Consider the following 17,598-nt stretch of genomic DNA (forward strand, 5'->3'; position numbering starts at 1 on the left):
AAAAAATAAAATAAAACCCTTTGGTGAACACAAATTAGAAGGTGGAAGGGGACCCCTGTTCGGTCACATGCCAGAACCATACTCAGGTGTTTTTGATGTTATGTTGAAGGCTTTTGCCAATACAGTATGCTATAGTAAATCCTTTCCCTTAGTAGATGAGACAGTATTATCTGAAAGGCCCAAGACAATCAATGAGAAAGCTGTTGTCACCATTAAGTAAACAACACAACATGATTGCATATGAATTGTTATCTATGATGGATTTTGAAAAGGAAAAATTAATGACAATTTTCAACAAAAGAGAGCACTTAAAATATGGCATAAAAACATGTCTGGGAAAACGAAATAAATATGAGAAAATGAAAATGATCAACATACAAAGAAGTAAACAAGGGTTAAATATAAAGATCTAAATGTTTTACAGCTTCAAAAATTTTGGATCCAAGTCAAAGCTGGACCCCTCCGTCAACACCCACTGCAGCCCCTGGCTCCCTCCTTCATTCACAGGTCATTTCCATGCCTCTCTAGTCTCTCGTCAGTTTTTCTACACGCTCAGGAAAAGATGCAAGTAGATATTCCCCAGTCTCTCTCCACAATGACAGCATGCTGTGATTATTGCTTATTATGCTGTCACCCGCATTGCTTGATGGCTAACAGCTCCAGCTTTTTGCCTGCCTCCCTGTATGCAGTGAGCCCTCCGTTTCTGGCAGGTGTGATGCGCAGCTCTGTCAGCAGATGGCGACAGAACACTATCATAGAAAGGGGCTTTATGCCGGGTCTTCTGCTTCTTTGTGCACAGCATCAGTGTCTGTTCACTTACACACTGGGGATTTTTCATTCAGCCATTAACATATGATAGCGTAATGTCCTGTACTTATGTGGTGCAGAGATTGTAAAAACATCATATGAAGCTTCAGCTTGACGTGTCACAGTAATTGAGCTGTCTGGTGTTGATTGTGAAGCGCCAACTGCAGCAAAGGCCTTTGGAAACAAGACGCAGCGACATTTGAGAGCGAAGATAGTCAGAAACAATAGTGGGTCCAAGGTACGTGATGGACATTCCTGAGTGAAGGGGGTGTTCACAGAGGAAAGATGGCGATGGCACCTTCAACTCCAAAACCATCTGTGAAGGACATAGCTTTTTTTTTTTTTATTCATTTGGGAGCTTTTAAAATATTGCTTATTCATTTATTATTTTTAATAAAAGAGAAGAGAGGCAGGCAGAGAGAATGGGTGCACCAGCCCTTCCAGCCACTGTAAATGAATTCCACTGTTTGCACCACTTTGTGCATATGGCTTTTTATGTGAGTATTGGGGAATCAAACTCAGGTCCTTAGGCTTTGCAGGTAAATGCCTTAATCATTGAGCCATCTCTCCAGCCTTCATTTGGGAAATTTTGAAAAGGGTCTCACTATAACCCAACCTGGAGCTCATGCTATAATTCATCTAAGTCTCAAACTCATAGGGATTTTCTTACCTCATTTTTGTCACAGCTGAAGTGAAAGGTATGTGCTGCCATACCTGCTTTAGAACACGGCTTTTGTGACAGACCTAAACAAAGGACTGCACTTCTTAAAAATAAGTAGCAGATATTACTAAAATTGAAAACTCTCTTTCTTTACAGGTGGCAATTCGGTGTTGCACAAAGCTTCTGGAAGACCCCCTCCTAAGGTCATAGAAATAATAAATAATTGCTGGAGACTCCACTGCCAGCCAAGCTGCCTGCAGTTAAACCCTCAAAAGATAAAGAAACCTAATGCTACCAATGGCAATGGCTCTCAGAGGCATGTCATCTGATCACCTGGAGTGTGCATCTAGGGGATTCAAACAAAATTCTTGAATGTCCCAGGGACTTCAGCTTGACTTGGTTTCTGCTGTGAGGCAGCCTATTTGAATTGTTGGTTTGCTCTATGACACACCAATACTCTTTACTTACCCAAAAGATGCCAAGTCAACATATTACAGTGAATCTTGTACATCAATATTTATTGAATTATTATTCACAGTAGCTAAGTTATAGAATCAATAACAGAGGAATGCATCAAAAAACTATGGTTTATCCTCAGAATGGATTCTTTTTCAGGCATAAAGGAGAAAAACTCTTCAAGTGTCAGGTATTTTGGTTACAGCAATGCAAAATGACTAATATATGTATATTATATAAACTAATATATATATATATATATATATATATATATATATATATATATATATATATATATATATGCAGTCATCTACATATGGGTTTTGGGCTAGGAATATAGTTCAATTGGTAGAGCACCTGCCTAGAACACACAGGGCCCTGATTTTTTAAAAAACAAATTGTTCATTCTTATTTATTTGAGAGTGACACAGAAAGAGAAAAAGGAAGAGAGAGAGAGAGAAAGAATGGGTGCGCCAGGGCCTCCAGCCTCTGCAAATGAACTCCAGATGTGTGCACCCCCTTGTGCATCTGGCTAACATGGGTCCTGGGGAACTAAGCCTGAACCGGGGTCCTTAAGCTTCACAGGCAAGTTCTCACCTGCTAAGCCATCTCTCCAGCCCAAGGCCCTGATTTTTTGAACACTTAGTACAACTGATATTGTGGTTTATGGCTGTATCCCAGCTCTCAGGAGCTAACAAGATGATCAGAGGTTCAAAGTCATACTGAGCTACACAGAAAGGCTATCCTAGACTACACCAGACCCTGGTTTTTGTTAAACACACAAAAAAACTTCTTCAATGTGCACCTTTTTTTTTTCTTTTTGTTTTTTCAATGTAGGGTGTCTCACTCTAGCCCAGGCTGACCTGTAATTCACTATGTAGTCTTAGGGTGGCCTTGAACTTACTGTGGTCCTCCTACCCCTGTCTCCTGAGTGCTGGGATTAAAGACATGCACCACCACACCTGGCCCAATATGCATCTTTTAAAAATAAGGAAACGTTACCTCCAAATAAAATACAATATTTAAGAAACAATTTGGGCTGGAGAGATGGCTTAGCGGTTAAGTGCTTGCCTGTGAAGCCTAAGGACCCCGGTTCGAGGCTCGGTTCCCCAGGTCCCACGTTAGCCAGATGCACAAGGGGGTGCACGCGTCTGGAGTTCGTTTGCAGAGGCTGGAAGCCCTGGCGCGCCCATTCTCTCTCTCTCCCTCTCTCTGTCCTTCTCTCTGTGTCTGTCGCTCTCAAATAAATAAATAAAAATTAAAAAAAAAAATACAGGTGGAGAAGCTGGGCGTGGTGATGCACACCTTTAATCCCAGCACTCAGGAGACAGAGGTAGAGGATCAATGAGAGTTCAAGGCCACCTTGAGACTACAGAGTGAATCCCAGGTCAGCCTGAGCTAGAGTGAGACCCTACCTCAAAAAGAAAAGAAAAGAAAAAAAAACCCAAACAACAATAACAACAAACCCATGGAGGTGGAGGTTGAAGTTACAGAGGGTCAGGAGCACTGTGTTTAAAAGTGAGATTTGTCATTTCCGGTCAAGATGGCATTCACCTAACCACTCCACACCTCCTGGGAAGGAAAGGAAAGGCATTAAGGGTTCACTGGGTCTTTTAAGGGGGAACAATCTCTAATAGATCACCAGTGGGAGAGTGAAGAGGGGAACGAAAAGGGAATTGGCTGATTCCCTTGCTCTTGGGTAGTGCACCAGTCCCCCAATACTCCCAAGCAGATGCCCTAGCCATAGTCCCAGCCTCAGGATACTCCTGCACATACTGCAGGAAAAGGGACCCAGGCCAGCATAGTTCAATCACCCAGCTACCCCCACCCACGTGTGACCTCTGCCCACTGGTCCACATGAGCTCAGGTCTGGTCTGCCCATCTGCCACCACGTGTGCATGAGCTCAGCCCACTCCACCTAACTGCCTGCTTGCTGCTCTGGCCTCCTGTCTATGTGCGAGTTCAGGCCCATTCTACCTGCCCGCGCATGAGTTCAGGTCTGCTCTGCCCATCCGTCCATGCCAGCTCAGGCCCAATCCCCCATCTGCCTGCCACATGTGTGAGCTCAGGCCGTGCTGACCGCCTGTCCATGCATGAGCTCAGGCCCATTCAACCTGCCCACATGTGAGCTCAGGCCTGTTCCACCTGCCCACGCACAACCTCAGGCCTGCTCTGCCTGTCCACTGTGCAAGATCAGGCAAGCTCTGCCCATCCACCTGTGCAAGCTCAGGCTCAAGCCCCCCATCTGCTTGCTGAGTGTGCAAGTTCAGGCTGATCTGCCCACCCACATGAGAGCTCATGACTGTTCTGCCCATACACTTGCCCACATGTGAGCTCAGGCACTCTGCCCCAAGAGGCACCACTTCCCCCAGCCATTGAGACCACAGTCCTACTCTCCTTGCCCATACACTGTGATGGGCAGACCACAACGCAAAAGAAATAACATGAAAATTCAAATGCAAATAAATCCACTAAGATCACCCAGTCCTAAAATGGATGTCTCTAATCAAAACATAGAAGAGACATTAGGATCAGAACACCAAAATGAAGGTATAAGCAATGCAACCCTGATGAAGCTACTGGTAGAACTTGCAGAAAAGCAACAAAGGACCAATAATCATGTGGATGCTTCCATCATTAGACTAGACCTAATAGATAAGAAAATAGGAGTTCAAAGACAGTTAAAAGATATGAAGGAGAGTGAAAAAAAAAGAGGACCTCAAAAATCAGCTGGTGATGCTAAATGAAGACATAAAGAAATGCAAGTATGAATTCCAAGAAGCATCAAGAAAATCAGAAATTGATGTGAAAAGGGAAGTTGAAAGAGGGATGGAAACTATACATACAAAAGTAGTAGAAAATGCAAACCTAATTGAACAAGCCCAAAACTCTTTAGAAGCTCTTAAGAATAGAGTCAACTATGTGGAGGATAGAAACTCAGATCCGAAAGATAAGGCAGAAGAAACAGTTCAAGAGTTCAAAAGTTTCAATAAGTTCAAAAATTTCTGTGAACAGAACATGAGGGAATTGTGGGATACTCATAAGCATCCTAACATCCGGATCATGGGAATACCAGAAGGGGAAGAAATTCAGACCAAAGGCATGGGGAAGTTATTTAACAACATAATCAAAGAAGGCTGGGCATGGTGGCACACAACTTTAATCCCAGCACTCCGGAGGCAGAGATAGGAAGATTGCTGTGAGTTCCAGGCCATCCTGAGACTACATAGTGAATTCCAGGCCAGCCTGAGCTAGAGTAAGAGCTTACCTTGGGAAAAAATAAATTATTCAAAGAGAACTTTCCCATTCTCTCAAAAGAAAGACCCATCATGATACGAGAAGGTAACAGAACTCCGAGCAGATTGGACCAAAGGAGAAACTCTCCAAGACATATTGTCATTAAGGCTCTAAACAATGACACCAAAGAGAAAATCCTAAAAGCAGCTAGGGAGAAACAGCACATCACTTTTAAAGTAACCCCATTAGAATTACTTCAGACTTCTCAATGGAAACCCTGAAAGCCAGAAGGGCCTGGAATGGAACACTGCAAAGTCTAAGAGCCTATGGCTTCCAATCCAACCTACTTTACCCAGCAAAAGTATCCCTTATAATAGATGGTGAAAGAAAAACTTTCCACGACAAAACTTAGCTTTACAATTATATGAACACAAAACCGAACCCATAGAGAGTATTTCAGGAAATTCTCCATGCAGAAGAATCAAATAATCAATGTCAAATGCCTACAAGAAGCAGATCACAATAATCAAACTCAGAGAGGGCACAAAAAACTTCAAAGTCCATGAAAACACCAAACCACATATATCAACACAATATGGCAGGGATCAAATCAAACCTCACAGTCATTACCCTAAATATTAATGGCCTTAATTCACCCATCAAGAGACACAAGCTAACAGAGTGGATCAGAACCTGAACCTTTCCTCTCTTTTGTGGGTTTCATTCTGTCAATTCATAAGACAAGGCATATGAGAAACCTCAAAAATTTCTTTTTATCATTTATGGTGCATTTGGCGTGGGAATGTCAGAGGGTGAGTGTACTCTTGAGTCCTCTCTTTCTCCTGGCAGAAGGCATAATCTGTTTTCTCCTTAATTATCCACTTTCTTCATGCAACTCTCCTCAACTTGTGAACTGTGCACATTTGAAAACTGGGTAAATAGTAGACTTGGGAAATTTCTGTGAGAAATCTGTACTAGAACTTTTATTTCTCACTTTCCACTTGCTTATAACGTTAACAACAAAATGGAACTATTATGTGTAGAACATTAACTGGGTTTTGTCAGGATATATTTTGTGTTTGCTCTATGGAATATCGATCTGAGTATTCAATAGTAAATGGCCAATGCTCTGCTGTGGGAGATGCAGATTCTGCCTGGGATTGCTGTGCTGGTTTGTGTCTGTGTCAGTGCTATGGGACACAGGTTAAAGCAACAGTTGCAGATAGGAGCTCATGCATGTGGAACTCCATGTGGGACCCTGCCTGTAGAAGGATATCTTGGGTGTTCAGAGCCAGCAAGGCTTCAATCTGCACTATGTGACAAAAGGAAATGAGGTGGCAGCAAAGGTAATTCAAGTCACAGCCAGGCCTCAATGACAGGGACCACGAAGATCCTAGTTTTGTGGAAAGATCAGTCAGATAGCCAGCGACCTGGCTGGGAGGATTGCTCAAATTGTAGAGATACTTGCTAGAGATCATGACTGCCGGATGTTTTCTGATTTACATATTTTTTCAGGTAGGGGCTCACTCGGCACGGCTATGCTTGATAGTGACATTGCAGAGGACACTGCACAACAGCGTCTCCAGTTTTCCAAACAGGTTCCTGTCTTTGGCACTGGAATGACATCTTTACTTGCTAGAAAATGATAGCAATGTCTTTGGATCAAATGGAAGTCACGTACATATTTCTATCTAGGATATCCCTGTTGAAGGACAAACATTCAGGCCTGTTTGTAATCATTGACACATCTTGCATACTTTTCATTGAATCTCCGATTTTCAATGATCAGAGCAGTTGAGTATCATCAACACGGACAAGAAGCTTGAAGTCAGGGCAGGCACCTTTACTGCCAGCAGAGATGAGAGGATGAACATGACAAGGCAGCCACGCTGTGGCTCCACCCTGAATGCCAGTTCACTCGGTACTAGAATTCAAGCCTGGCTGTAGCAAGCAAGGGCAAAGGACATCAGCCACGGGCACAGCAAGGAGCGGGAAATGGCTTAGAGGTTAGAGCTATTAACACTGAAGTGGAAGGTACCCGGTTCGAACCTCCGGGACACAGACAAGCCCAAGACACAGGGAGGCGCTTGTGTGTTCTAAGTCACCTGGTGGGCCCGTTTCCTGAAGGGGCCCTTTTCTTTTGTCAATGTCTCACTTTCTCTCTCATAGTTAAATAAGTCAAATACTTTTTTCCCCCCTTGCGTGAGGGGTGGGGGGGCGATGAAAACGTGCTCAACACAGGTTTGTGAAGAGAGAGGGCCATCTTGGCTGGCACCTGTCATGTGTACTTCACAATATTATTCTGATAGAAGGTAAGCAAATCGATTCCTATTCAAGACAGGTAAAGAAGGAATTGCAGAGCCCGTGACAGTGGCCTTCAACGCACAAGCAAGAGTCCTTGCGCCTCTGTCATTGGGCGGAAAGAAAACCCCACTCTTTTGAAGTCCTGGAGTTGTAAGGCTTCCTCTCAAGACACCCCAACCAGCATCCCCGCTCGTTTCAGCAGTGGTGGCACCTAATCATCACCAGTGACAAGGGTAAGTGAGCAGTCCATGAACGTGGATTCAGATTTTCTCAACGATTTTGGAATCTCTGAACGTTTGATATGTGAGGCAGGCTCTCCTGCTTAGGCAGCCGGCCTGGCACTCATGGAGTCCCTCCTCCTGCAGCCAATTAAAGGACACTTTGCGGAGCTGTCTCTATCCCAGTGAAACACACCCTCCACGCCCTGCTCCATCACATTTCACACAGTCCCATTCCAGTAGGCTCCCCACTTGTAAGTGAGGGGGGCAACCCACAGAAATTGGTCCCTTTCCACAAGAACGCCTCGGGCTGGCCCATGGTCATACGTCGGCCATCTTCGTGAATTCTATAAATCTGACCCTTTTTCTGAAGAGAGTCTATTCTCTAACCTAGGGTGACATCGTTCGCTCTCACCCTATGTTAGAGAATTGGGAGCTTTTAAGACAGAGAGAAGGCCACGAAGAGACAAGTGCTCTCTGTGTGCTAGGGAAAGGAGGCCCCTGACAGACAATTGACTCAAATGGTCACATCTGCATGGGACATGGAGAGCTCCCAGGTGAAGGGAGAACCTACCAAGGTGTCCTGTGCCCCTTTCTAGCAGGAGGACCGATGTCATTTTGAGGCAGTGGACACACAGGAGTCTCTTGAAAATAGGACTGACATCAAACCCATAGGCAGGTATGGACATTCTTTATGCCTTTGAGGCCCAGGGCAAAATTGCTGAGCCCATTCCAGAAAGACATGAGGTGTGTCGGAGTCCAAACATGTATTCGGGGGCTTTCGGTGCACACCCGCAGGCTCGGGAGGTCCATCCTGACCCTACCATGGAAGCAGGGGCAATGAAGGAGCAGAAGGGTAAGTATTGGATAATCACGGACGTGCCCCTCCTTCATTGGGTCACGTTCACAGATATCAAGGGAAGACCATAAGTATGTAACACAAGGTCCCCGGTGAACACAGTTAGAATCTGTTGTGGTCTTCCATGCTCCTCACAGTCATGAGAAGTTCCCATGTGACGTGGAAGAAAAAGAGCAGGCATGGCTATGCTGTATGGTCACATTGCAGAGGACCCTGCACACCAGCGTCTCCAGTTTTGCACACAGCTTCCTGCCTTTGGCACTGGAATGATATTTTTACTTTCCAGAAAATGATAGCAATGTCTTTGGGTCAAATGGAAGTCACATACATATTTCTCTCTTTGATATCCCTCTTGAAGGACAAACATTTAGGCCTGTTTGTATCTTTTGACCCACCTGGCATAGTTTTCATTGAATGTCCGATTGTCAATGATCAGAGCAGTTGAGGATCATCAAAACTGTGTGCTTGAAGTCAGGGCAGGTGCCTTTACTGCCAGTAGAGATGAGAGGATGAACGTGACAAGGTAGCCACCTTGTTGCTCCATCCTGAATGCCAGCACACCCGGTACTAGAATTCAAGCGTTGCTGGAGAAAGACAGGGCAAGGGAAACCAGCCACGGGCTTGGTGGGAAACGGGAAATATCCTAGAGGTTAGAGCCTTTGACTCTGAAGTCAAAGGACCCTGGTTCGAACCTCCGGGATGCAGGCAAGCCCGAGACACAAGGGGGCGCTCATGTATTTTTGGTGACCTACTGGGCCCATTCCCAGATTGGGTCCTTTTCTCTTCTCAGTCTCTCACTTTCTTTCTCATAGTTAAATATGTCAAATACATTTTTTCCCCCTTGCATGGGGCGGTGGCGGGGGTGGTGTCCAAGAAGAAAACGTGCTCAACACGGGTTTGTGAAGAGAGAGGGCCTCCTTGGCCGGCAGCTGTCATGTGCACTTCACCACTTCATTCTGATAGAAGGTAAGCAAATCAATTCCTATTCAAGACAGGTCAAGAAGGAATTTCAGAGCCTGTCGGAGTGGCATTCAACCCACAAGCAACTTTCCTCGTGCGTCTGTCATTGGGGCAAAAGAAAACCCCGCTACTTTGAAGTCCTGGAGTTGTCAGGCTCTCTCTCGCAAGACAAACCAAACAGCATCCCCGCACATTTCAGCAGAGGTGCCACCTAATCATCACCAGTGACAAGGGTAAGTGAGCAGTCCACGAACCTGGACTCAGACATTCTCAACGATTTTGGATCTCTGAACATTTGATATGTGAGGCAGGCTCTCCTGCTCAGGCAGCCGGCCTGGCACTCTGGAGGCCCTCCTCCTGCAGCCAATTAAAGGAAACCTTGTGGAGTTGTCTCCTTCCCAGAGAAACACACCCTCCGCGCCCTGCTCTCTCACATTTCACACAGTCCCATTCCAGTAGGTTCCCCACTTGTAAGTAAGGGGGGGAACTCTCACAAATTGCTCAACTTCAACAAGAACGACTTGGGCTGGCCCATGGCCATGAGTCGGCTATCTTTGTGAATTCTATAAATCTGACCCTTTTTCTGAAGAGATCCGATTCTCTAACCTAGGGTGATATCGTTCACTCTCACCCTAGGTTAGAGAATCAGGAGCTTTTAGGCCAGAGAGAAGGCCACAAAGAGGCAGGGGATCTGCATGTGCTAGGGAAAGGAGGCCCCTGACAGACATGTGACTCAAATGGACACATCCGCATGGGACGTGCAGAGCTTCCAGGTGAACTGAGAACCTACCAGGGGGTCCTGTGCCCCTTTCTAGCAGGAGGACTGACGTCTTTTTGAGGCAGTAGACACACAGGAGTCTCTCAAAAATAGGACTGACATCAAAACCATAGGCAGGTATCAATATTCTTTATGCCTTTGAGGCCCAGGGCAAAATTGCTGAGCCCATTCCAGAAAGAATGAGGTGTGTCGGAGTCCAAACGTGTATTCGGAGGGTTTGGGTGCCCACTCACAGGCTCTGGAGGACCATCTGGACCCAACAATGGAATCAGGTGGAATGAAGGAGCACAAGGGTAAGAACTGGATGATCACAGATGTGTCCCGCATTCATTGAGTCACGCTCACACATATCAAGGGAAAGATGGTAAGTACATAACACACGGTCCACTGTGAACTCAGTGACAATGTGTTGTGGTCTTCCATTATCTGCACAATCATGAGAAGTTCCCATGTGACGTGGAAGAAAGAGAGCAGGCATGGCTATGATGATGGTGACATTGCAGAGGACACTGCACACCAGCGTCCCCACTTTCCCAAACAGGTTCCTGTCTTTGGCACTGGAATGATATCTTTATTGGCAGAACATGATAGCAATGTCTTTGTGTCAAATGGAAGTCACATACCGTACATGTTTCTCTCTGGGATTCCCCTGTGGAAGGACACACATTTAGGCCAGTTTGTAACCTTTGACCCATCTTGCATAGTTTTCATTGAATCTCTGATTTTCAATGATCAGAGCTGTTGAGTACCATCAACATGGACGGGGAGCTTGAAGTTGGGGCAGGCACCCTTACTGCCAGCAGAGATGAGAGGACGAAAGTGACAAGGCAGCCACGCTGTGTCTCCATCCTGAATCCCAGCTCACCCGGTACTATTATTCAAGACTCGCTGGAGCAAGCAAGGGCAAAGGACATCGTCCACAGGCACGGCAAGAAGCGGGTGGTGGCTTAGAGGCTAGAGCTTTTGACTCTGAAGTCGAAGCACCCCGGTTAGAACCTCCGGGATGCAGGCAAGCCCGAAACACAAGGGGGCGCATATGTGTTCTAAGTCACCTCGTGGGCCCCTTTCCTGAAGTGGTCCTTTGCTCTTGTCAATCTCTAACATTATCTCTCATAGTAAATAAATCAAATACCTTTTTCCCCTCTTGCGTGGGAGGGGGGGTGCGATGCATACGTGCTCCACACAGGTTTGTGAAGAGAGAGGGCCTCCATGGCCGGCACAGGTCATGTGTACTTCACAAATTTATTCTGATAGAAATTAAGCAAATCAATTCGTATTCATGACAGGTCAAGAAGGAATGGCAGAGCTTGTGGGAGTGGCCTTCAATGCACAAGCAAGAGTCCTCGCTCCTGTCATTGGGGGCAAAAAGAAAACCCCACTCCTTTGAAATCCTGGAGTTGTCAGGCTCCCTCTAAAGAAACCCCGACCAGCATCCCCGCTCGTTTCAGTAGAGGTGGCACCTAATCATCATCAGTGACAAAGGGAAGTGAGCAGTCCACGAACGTGGACTCAGACGTTCTCGACGATTTTGGAATCTCTGAACGTTTGATATGTGAGGCAGGCTCTCCTGCTCTAGCAGCCGGCCTGGTGCTCGGGGAGGCCCTCTGCCTGCCACCAATTCAAGGACACTTTGCGGAGCTGTCTCATTCCCAGAGAAACACACCCTCCGCGCTGTGCTCCCTCACATTTCACACAGTCCCATTCCACTAAGGTCCCCAGTTGTAAGGGACGGGGTGAACCTGCAGAAATTGGTCCCTTTCCACAAGAACGCCTCGGGCTGGCCCATGGCTGTGCGTCGGCCATCTATGTGAATTCTATAAATCTGACCCTTTTTCTGAAGAGAGCCAATTCTCTAACATACAGCGATAGCGTTCGCTCTCACCCTAGGTTAGAGAATTGGGAGCTTTATGACCAGAGAGAAGGCCACGAAGAGGCAGGGGCTCTCCGTGTTCTAGGGAAAGGAAGCCCCTGACACACATGTGACTCAAATGGTCACATCAACATGGGACATGCAGAGCTTCCAGGTGAAGTGAGAAGCTACCAGGGAGTGCTGTGCCCCTTTCTAGCAGGAGGACCGACATCGTTTTGAGGCAGTAGACACCCAGGAGTCTCTCGAAATTAGCAGTGACATAAAAACGATAGGCAGGTATGGACATTCTTTATGCCTTTGAGGCCCAGGGAAAAATTGCAGAGCCCATTCCAGAAAGACATGAGGTGTGTCGGGGTCCAAACGTGTATTCGGAGGCTTTGGGTGCCCACCTGCAACCTCTGGAGGACCACCCTGACCCACCCATGGAAGCAGGGGCAATGAAGGAGCAGAAGGGTAAGTATTGGATAATCACGGACGTGCCCCCTCCTTCATTGGGTCACGTTCACAGATATCAAGGGAAGACGATAAGTACGTAACACATGGTCCACGGTGAACACAGTTAGAATCTGTTGTGGACTTCCATGCTCCTCACAGTCATGAGAAGTTCCCATGTGATGTGGAAGAAAAAGAGTAGGCAAGGTTATGCTGTATGGTGACATTGCAGAGGACCCTGCACACCACCATCTCCAGTTTTGCACACAGCTTCCTGCCTTTGGCACTGGAATGATATCTCTACTTGCCAGAAAATGATAGCAATGTCTTTGGGTCAAATAATGGAAGGCATGTACATATTTCTCTTTGGAAATGTCTATTGAAGGAACAACATTTAGGCCTGTTTGTATCCTTTGACACACCTGGCATAGTTTTCATTGAATGTCCGATTTTCAATGACCAGAGCAGTTGAGTATCATCAAAACGAGGTGCTTGAAGTCAGGCCAGGTGCCTTTACTGCCCGCAGAGATAAGAGGATGGACAAGGTGAAAAGGCACCCACCCTGTGGCTCCATCCTGAATGCCAGCACACCCGATAGTAGAAGTCAACCCTCGCTGGAGCAAGACAGGGCAAGGGAAAAAGGGAAACCAGCCACGCGATTGGTGGGACATGGGAGATGGCTTAGAGGGCAGAGCCTTTGACTGTGAAGTCAAAGGATCACAGTTCGAATCTCCGTGCCGCAGGCGAGCCCAAGACAGAAGGGGGCACTCGTGTGCTTTTGGTCACCTGCTTGGCCCATTCACTCCATGGGTCCTTCTCTCTTCTCAATCTCTCACTTTCTCTCTCATAGTTACATAAGTCGAATACTTTTTTTTTCCCCCTTGCGTTGGGCGGGGGGCAGGGTGTGTCCGCGATGAAACCGTGCTCAACACGGGTTTGTGAAGAGACAGGGGCTCCTTGGCCGGCAGCTGTCATGTGTACTTTGCCATTTCGTTCTGATAGAAGGTAAGCAAATCAATGCCTATTCAAGACAGGTCAAGAAGGAATTGCAGAGCCTGTCGGAGTGGCCTTCAACCCACAAGCAACAGTCCTCGCGCCTCTGTCATTGGGGGGAAGAATACCCCGCTCCTTGGAAGTCCTGGACTTGGCAGGCTCTCTATCAAGACATCCCGACCAGCATCCCCGCAGGTTTCAGAGGAGGTTGCGCCTAACCACCACCAGTGACAAGGGTAAGTGAGCAGTCCACGAATGTGGACTCAGACGTTCTCGACGATTTTGGAATCTCTGAACGTTTGATATGTGAGGCAGGCTCTCCTGCTCAGGCAGCCGGCTTGGCGCTCATGGAGGCCCTCCTCCTGCCGCCAATTAAAGGAGGCAGTAGACACCCAGGAGTCTCTCGAAAATAGGACTGACATCAAACCCATAGCAGGTATGGACATTCTTTATGCCTTTGAGGCCTAGGGAAAATTGCTGAGCCCATTCCAGAAAGACATGAGGTGTGTTGGGGTGGAAACGTGTATTCGGAGGATTTGGGGGCCCACTCACAGGCTCTGGAGGACCATCCTGACCCGACCATGGAAGCAGGGGCAATGAAGGAGCAGAAGGGTAAGTATTAGTTAATCACGGACGTGCCCCCAACTTCATTGGGTCACATTCACAGATATCAAGGGAAGACGATAAGTACGGAACACACGGTCCACTGTGAATGCAGTTGGAATCTGTTGTAGCCTTCCATGCTCCTCAGAGTCATGAGAAGTTCCCATGTGACATGGAAGAAAAAGAGCAGCAAGGCTATGCAGTATGGTGACATTGCAGAGGACCCTGCACACCAGCGTCTCCAGTTTTCCACACAGGTTCCTGCCTTTGGCACTGGAATGATATCTTTACTTGCCACAAAATGATAGCAATGTCTTTGGGTCAAATGGAAGGCACGTACATATTTCTCTCTTGGATATCCCTATTGAAGGACCAACATTTAGGCCTGTTTGTATCCTTTGACCCACCTGGCATAGTTTTATTTGAATGTCCTATTTTAAATGATCAGAGCAGTTGAGAATCATCACAACGGGGTGCTTGAAGTCAGCCCATGTGTCTTTACTGCCCGCAGAGATGAGAGGATGAACAAGGTGACACGGAAGCCACCCTGTGACTCCACCCTGAATGCTAGCACACCCTTTAGGACAAGTAAAGCCGCGCTGGAGCAAGACAGAGCAAGGGAAACAAGCCAAGGGATTGGTGGGACACGGTAGACGGCTTAGAGGTCAGAGCCTTTGACTGTGAAGTCAAAGGACCCGGTTCGAATCTCTGGGAAGCAGGCGAGCCCGAGAAACTAGGGGCCGCTCATGTGCTTTTGGTCACCTGCTGGGCCCATTCCCTCAATGGGTCCTTTTCCCTTGTCAATCTCTCACTTTCTCTCTCATAGTTAAATAAGTCGAATACTTTATTTTCCCCCTTGCAGGGGGCGGGGGGTTGAGGTGTGTCCTCTATGAAACCGTGCTCAACACGGGTTTGTGAAGACACAGGGCCTCCTTGGCCGGCAGCTGTCATGTGTACTTTGCCATTTCATTCTGACAGAGCATAAGCAAATCTATTCCTATTCAAGACAGGTCAAAAATGAATTGCAGAGCCTGTCGGAGTGGCCTTCAACCCATAAGCAACAGTCCTCGCGCCTCTGTCATTTGGGGGAAGAATACCCCACTCCTTTGAAGTCCTGGACTTGTCAGGCTCTCTCTCACGACACCCCGACCAGCATCCACGCACGTTTCAGAAGAGGTGGCGCCTAACCACCACCAGTGACAAGGGTAAGTGAGCAGTCCACAAACGTGGACTCAGACGTTCTTGACGATTTTGGAATCTCTGAACGTTTGATATGTGAGGCAGGCTCTCCTGCTCAGGCAGCCGGCTTGGCGCTCATGGAGGCCCTCCTCCTGCCGCCAATTAAAGGACACATGCGGAGCTGTCTCATTCCCAGAAAAACACACCCTCCGCACTGTGCTCCCTCAATTTCACACAGTCCCGTTCCACTAGGCTCCCCAGTTGTAAGGGACAGGCTGAACCTGCAGAAATTACTCCCTTTCCACAAGAAGGCCTCGGACTGGCCCATGGCCGTGCGTCGGCCATCTTTGTGAATTCTATAAATCTGACCCATTTTCTGAAGAGAGCCGATTCTCTAATCTACGGTGATATCGTTCGCTCTCCCCCTAGGTTAGGGAATCGGGAGCTTTTTGGCCAGAGAGAAGGCCACGAAGAGGCAGGGGCTCTCCGTGTGCTAGGGTAAGGAGGCCCCTGACACACATGTGACTCAAATGGTCACATCCGCATGGGACATGCAGAGCTTCCAGGTGAAGTGAGAAGCTACCAGGGAGTGCTGTGCCCCTTTCTAGCAGAAGGACCAATGTCTTTTTGAGGCAGTAGACACCCAGGAGTCTCTCAAAAATAGGACTGACATCAAACCCATAGCAGGTATGGACATTCTTTATGACTTTGAGGCCCAGGGCAAAATTGCTGAGCCCTTTCCAAAAAGACATGACGTGTGTCGGGGTCCAAACGTGTATTCAGAGGCTTTGGGTGCCCACCCGCAGGCTTTGGAAGACCATCCTGACCCCACCATGGAAGCAGGGGCAAAGAAGGAGCAGAAGGATAAGCATTGGATAATCACGGATGTGCCCTCTCCTTCATTGGGTCACTTTCACAGATATCACGGGAAGACGGTAAGTACGTTACACACGGTCCACTTTGAACACACTTAGAATCTGTTGTGGCCTTCCATGCTCCTCATAGTCATGAGAAGTTCCCATGTGATGTGGAAGAAAAAGAGCAGGCAAGGCTATGCTGTATGGTGACATTGCAGAGGACCGTGCACACCACCGTCTCCAGTTTTCCACAAAGGTTCCTGCATTTGGCACTGGAATGATATCTCTACTTGCCAGAATATGATAGCAATGTCTTTGGGTCAAATGGAAGGCACATACATATTTCTCTCTTGGATATCCCTATTGATGGACCAACATTTAGGCCTGTTTGTATCCTGTGACCCACCTGCCATAGTTTTCATTGAATGTCTGATTTTCATTGATCAGAGCAGTTGAGTATCATCAAAACGGGGTGCTTGAAGCCAGGCCAGAGGCCTTTACTGCCCACAGAGATGAGAGGATGAACAAGGTGACAAGGCAGTCACCCTGTGTCTCCATCCTGAATGCCAGCACACCCGGTAGTAGAAGTCAAGCCTCGCTAGAGCAAGACAGGGCAAGGGAAACCAGCCACGCGATTGGTGGGACATGGGAGATGGATTAGAGGGCAGAGCCTTTGACTGTGAAGTCAAAGGATCACAGTTCGAATCTCCGGGCCACAGGCGAGCCCGAGACAGAAGGGGGCGCTCGTGTGCTTTTGGTCACCTGCTTGGCCCATTCACTCCATGGGTCCTTCTCTCTTATCAATCTCTCACTTTCTCTCTCATAGTTACATAAGTCGAATACTTTTTTTCCCCCTTGCGTTGGGCGGGGGGCAGGGTGTGTCCGCGATGAAACCGTGCTCAACACGGGTTTGTGAAGAGACAGGGGCTCCTTGGCCGGCAGCTGTCATGTGTACTTTGCCATTTCGTTCTGATAGAAGGTAAGCAAATCAATGCCTATTCAAGACAGGTCAAGAAGGAATTGCAGAGCCTGTCGGAGTGGCCTTCAACCCACAAGCAACAGTCCTCGCGCCTCTGTCATTTGGGGGAAGAATACCCCACTCCTTTGAAGTCCTGGACTTGTCAGGCTCTCTCTCAAGACACCCCGACCAGCATCCACGCACGATTCAGAAGAGGTGGCGCCTAACCACCACCAGTGACAACGGTATGTAAGCAGTCCACGAACGTGGACTCAGACATTCTTAACGATTTTGGAATCTCTGAACGTTTGATATGTGAGGCAGGCTCTCCTGCTCAGGCAGCCGGCCTGGCGCTCGTGGAGGCCCTCCTCCTGGCGCCAATTAAAGGACACTTTGCGGAGCTGTCTCATTCCCAGAGAAACCCAC

General features: G+C 47.5%; 1 pseudogene; it reads left to right on the forward strand.

Annotated features, from left to right (window-relative positions):
* LOC105944321 overlaps positions 1 to 16,292 on the forward strand; it is an 85,556-nt pseudogene extending 69,264 nt beyond the window's left edge.
* Positions 16,293 to 17,598: the final 1,306 nt, after the last annotated feature.

Source organism: Jaculus jaculus, chromosome 15 (genome assembly GCF_020740685.1).
Source record: "Jaculus jaculus isolate mJacJac1 chromosome 15, mJacJac1.mat.Y.cur, whole genome shotgun sequence".
Taxonomy (NCBI): Eukaryota; Metazoa; Chordata; class Mammalia; order Rodentia; family Dipodidae; genus Jaculus; species Jaculus jaculus.